This window comes from Vombatus ursinus, unplaced genomic scaffold, assembly GCF_900497805.2.
Source record: "Vombatus ursinus unplaced genomic scaffold, bare-nosed wombat genome assembly UNPS02014910.1, whole genome shotgun sequence".
Lineage (NCBI taxonomy): Eukaryota > Metazoa > Chordata > Mammalia > Diprotodontia > Vombatidae > Vombatus > Vombatus ursinus.
This window is the reverse complement of record NW_020954688.1, coordinates 738,334-743,525: the sequence shown is the minus strand read 5'-3', so window position 1 is coordinate 743,525 and position 5,192 is coordinate 738,334. Positions and strand designations below refer to the sequence as shown.

General features: G+C 43.1%; 1 protein-coding gene across 1 annotated transcript in view; it reads right to left on the bottom strand.

Annotated features, from left to right (window-relative positions):
• The window catches only part of LOC114029150 (zinc finger protein 239-like), a 14,628-nt gene extending 10,066 nt beyond the window's left edge, over positions 1–4,562 (bottom strand). The window contains exon 1 of the mRNA XM_027843510.1: positions 4,445–4,562. The gene's annotated coding sequence lies outside the window, so the exon portion shown is untranslated. The remainder of the gene's footprint in view (positions 1–4,444) is intronic.
• Between the last annotated feature and the right edge of the window lie 630 nt (positions 4,563–5,192).

Below are 5,192 nucleotides of genomic sequence, written 5' to 3'. Positions count from 1 at the left end.
CTACCTCCAGAGAAAGAACTATGGAGTCTGAATGCAGATGGACTATTTTTTTTTTTTTTTTGGTTTCTTATTTCTCATGGTTTTTCCCTTTGGCTGTAATTCTTCTTTACAACATGACTAATGTGGAAATATGTTTAATATGATTGCACATGTATGGCCTGTATCAGATTGTACACCATCTGGGGGAGAGGAAAGGGAAGGAGGGGGAGAAAATTTAAAATTAAAAATCTTATAAAAGTTAATTTTGAAAACTAAAAATAAATAAAGTTTTTTTTTTTTAAGATACTGGGATGGTTTCCCTTTTCCTTCTATAGCTCATTTTACAGATGGGGAATCTGAGGTAAAGAGGATTAAGTGATTTGCCCAGGGTTATACAGTTAGTGTTTAAGGCCAAATTTGAACTGAAGAACTTGAGTCTTCCCGAGTTGGAGGCTGGAACTCTATCCATTGTGCCACCTAGCATCCCTAAGCAAACCTAAGAAGTGGTCATCAAATCTTTGTTCAAGTAAGGGGGAAACCACTTCTTCCTGAGCTAGACTATTCCACATTTGGATATCTTTCATCATTAGGAAGTTTTTCTATATAAAATGAGAAGGTTGGACTAGATAGTCTCTAGTGTCCCTTTCAGTCCTAAATCCTATTTAACACAGAATAATACTATGTTAGACAGCACTAGGCCAAGTCTAGACCCTTGAAAGTCCACTGGAGACATCCCATTGTCTAGTCCACAGGTCTCTATCTGTCCACAAGTATAGTATAAGAAATCATTGAATGCTTCACTAAAGTCTAGGTAAAAACTATGTAAGTTTCATTTGGAATGACTTGTTTTTGTATAGGCCATGCTGGTTTTTTGTAAGCCTTTATTGCTCTAGATTTTCACTAACCATCCCTCCTAATAATACATTCTATAATGTTGCCAGAATAGTTTGCAAAATCCATTCTCTTCTCTTAAAAATTACAGACATTTACCATTCTCTAATCCTACAAAACCTCTCCTAGTCTCCAGGTTTTTCTGTTTAAAGACAATGCCTCAGTAAATCAAAACTGTCAGTTCTTTTAGGACTCAAGAATATAGTTTATCCAGGCCAAATGACCTGAACTTATCAAGGGTACCTAGGGAACCACTTATATATCTTACTTATTTGGGGTATCAATTTGTTATCAGCCATAATTGCTCTGTTAATTTTCATCTAAAGATTATTCTCTTTGTCAAAGAAAAGAGAAGCAAAATAAAAATTAAACAGTTCTTCCCTCAATTGTCAGTCAACATTGGCCCAGTCATCCTCAATAGAGGTTCCATTCCATCTTTGAGCCTCCTCTTTTCTACAATATAGCTAAAAAAATAAAATACCCTTTTGTCGTCATTAAGTTTTCCCTGACAGCTTCTGCTCATTCTCAGTTTTAGCTCTTCTGATGCTATTCCTATAGGACTATGCCAAGTTTTATAGTTAATAAATCTACCAGTCAAGAAGAATTTAAGTATTTAGCATTGTGGTAAGTGTAAGGAACACAACAATGAAAATGATAAATAGTCCCTGTTCTTAAAATGCTTACATTCTAATAAGGAAGAAAATATATCTGTAAAGAATAGATGGAAGGTAACTTTCAAGGTGAAAGAACTAGCCATCAGGCAGATTGGGAAAGACCTCCTGCAGACGGTGGCATTTGAGCAAAGTCTTGAAGGAAGTCAGGATTCTGCGAGGCAGAGGAAAGGAGGGAAAATATTCCAGGTAAACAGGACAGACAGTATAAAGGCACAGAGATGTGAGGGGCATTGTGTGTAAGAAACAGAAGTTGGACCAGTATGGTTGAACTGAAGAGACCATGAAGACAAATGTGTAAGAAGATTGGAAAGATTAAGGTCCTGGCTGTAAATGACAGAATCCTAATAAAGCTGCCCCCAACCCCAATATTCTAACTTCCTTACGGGCCCCACTGAACAGCAGGCATGACTTGATTTATCACACAATCTGACTTTAACCACATCACAAGCCCCTAAACACAATCATAGGCCATACTGAACAGCATACCCACTGCCCCTAGCTAGCCACTGCTCCTAGATCCAATTCACATATTTGAACAGGTGTGTTCTTATACTCAACCACAATCACATCATCTATTTAGCCCAAGACAGGACCACAATACCTAATTATCCATCTTGACTGGAGAGGACCATAATAGCTAGCCAATCAGAAAGCAGCATGACCAGGAAGTTTGATCACTGAACCATAAAAGGGACCCTCTCCCCTATTACCTAATCCCTTAACAAACCCCTCCTGCCTTTTTAATATTAATCACATTCTTACATTCTGTGTAAATTATGATTGTGTAATCAGCATCACATACTCTATAAAATCATCTGGCTTGCCTTACTGAAGTCACTGGTTCCTCTAAGGAACTTCGCCACTCACCAGAGCATGAAACCTCAAAACCACAATAAATCTCTCTAACTGGCTTGCAGTTGGCCCGAGTCTTTGAAATTCTTTGAGACATCCCACCACATGACAACCTGACCCTCATCAGTAAACAGCTTAAATCTCAAATGGGGAAGTTTCTATGTGGTCCAAGAGCTAATAACAATAATAGCCAACATTCATATAGCACTTATTATGTGCCAGACACTGTGCTAAGTGCTTTACAATTATCATTTGTTCATAATAACTTTGGGAATTAGGTGCTATTATTTCTCCCATTTTACAGATACAGAAACTGCGGCAAACAGGGTTAAGTGACTTGCCCAGGGTCACATAGTCAGTAAAAGTCTGAGGTCAGATTTGGAGTCTTCCTGACTCCAGGCCTGGTGCTCAATCTACTGTGTCACCTAGCTACTAATAATATTCATATGGTGCTTTAAGATTTGCAAAGTACTTTACAAATACCATCTCATTTTGACCTCACAACTCTGAGAGGTAGGTGTTATTATTATCTGCATTTATAGATGAGGAAACTGAGGCAGAGGTTGATTTGCCCAGGGTCACAGAGCTAGTATCTGAAGTAAGATTTGAACTTGACTCCATGCCCAGTACTCTCCCTACTGTTCAACATAAATACCTCATAATAGAGAGTCGGTGGATTTTATTGAGTGAAGTGGGGGCATTAGATGATCACACTTACACTTTAAATCAGTATGGAAAATGAACTTTAATAGCAAGAAACTGCCAATTAAGAGATTACTGCAATACTCCAATGAGAGGTGATGAAAACCTAAACTAGGATAGCAGGGGTATGAGTGGTGAAGATGGGAAAGATATAGAACAGACACAAGATTTTGTGCAGAGGAAGAAACAAGATTTGGCAATTGATTGAAAATATGGAGTAAAGGAGAGCAAGGAGAGGAAGATGGAACTAAAATTGTGAACCTAGGTGATCAGAAGACTAGTGGTACCTTTGGTGGCAAAAGGAAATATTCGATCTCTGTTACCTGCTTACTTTCATCTTCTATATGTGTCTAAGCTGTTAGATAATTTCCCTGTCTCTTTACACTACTCCTTTTATCACCAATGGCATCATTTTTCTTGGTGTCTTCAGAACTTCATTCTAGAGAGCTTCCCATTCCTTCCCGTAGAGGAGGGACATCAGAAAGCTCCTCCCAAGGATGGGGCCCAGGGTACACCTCATCATTTCCCACTTGGCTGCTAGCTGGACTTCAATACTGTCTCCAGAAAGGCATCTTTCACCAAACACCTCTCTGGAGCAAAACTATATCTCATTTTGTGTGACTCAGTTTCCAGGTGCCTAGGTCATGGACCCTCAACAAATGTTTAGGTTTAAAACAGTAGATCGCTAAAGTCATCATCTCCTCCTCCCTCCCATCAATCCCTATTTCTCTCCTCCCTCTCCTTGGTCCTTCATTTTTTCCCCAGCCACTTTACTTAGGGTCCCAAGCACCTAGATAGCCTTTAGCTCTTCTTTCAGCCTCCTAATTCCTCAGATGTCCTGAGTGTAAACCTATCGACTATCTCCCACAAGCCCTTACATCTCAGAAGCTTTCCAACCCTTCCCTGGTCTTCCTCTAATCCCAGACCCAGCTGTAAGCTCCAGGTTTCAGGCACCGATCTCTTCCAGAACCCGGCGCTTCCTTCATTCATTCTCAGTCTGCGTTCCCCGTAGCTGCTCCTCCCCAGGCACCACACTGCTCTGTCACCTCCTCGCCCGGCCTCGGGCAGACCCCAGGCATCCCGTCTTCCCAAGCCCCTAGTCCTCACTCTCGTCCCCCCCACCCAAATCCCACATCCCTCGGCCCATCACCGGCTCCCTCGGCCCATCACCGGCTCCGGCCCCAGCCAAGCAGCGCCGGGCCTCGCCCTGCCCGAGGAGGAAGATGTCGGCTCCTGTCCTCCTCCGAGCTCCGGCTCCGGCCCGGCTCGGCTCGGCTCCTGGGCCCGGGCGGGGTCTGGACCCTCCCCAAGCTGTCGGCGTCACCCCCGCCCGGGGTCAGACTCACAGGCCGGGCTGCCCCGGGGCTGGGTCTCCTCTCCTCGGCGATCTGTGGCAGGGACGCTTTAGCCTCTCGGGGCACACCAAGGACAGCGAAAGCCTCAGCGGAGAACAATGGACAGGAAGTGCACGGGCCTGAGTGGGGGTGGGGTGGGACCGCCACACGCATTTCCGGGATCCCTGCAGGACCGCGTCGACGTTCGCATCCTTCTGATTCTGCGTCGTTTTTCCCCGAATAGTTTAGTGTCGAGGAAAGAGGACTGGCGTGGGATCCCTTCAAGGCCCTGCTGCTTATTACAGATGTGAACTTGAACGTGTGCATTCTCTTTTCTGGGCCTCAGCTTCCTTATCTGTAAAATGAGAGGACTGTGTTAGAAGCAGGTGTGTGTACGTATGTATCATGTGTGTCTATGCATGTATGAGTGTGAGCTGTTTCAGCTCAGCACCACTATTATATACTTTATACATGCATACATTCACATCATAGACACACACACACACACACACACACACCACCTTTATGTAGACCTGTGTTCTCTCCTAGGCTTGACTATCTCCAGTTACTTCCACAGTTTCTCCTTTCTGGGAGTGGCTTTCCTCTATAACCAAATCAGACAGAAAAAGAGGAGGCCCAATAACAACACAGTCTATTTCACTAGACCGAGGCACTGGAGGACCCCCATTGTAAGTAATCACTCTGCTCTGAGACATTGCAAAAAATGAAACAATGTGTGATGATAAAAAAACTAATTAAA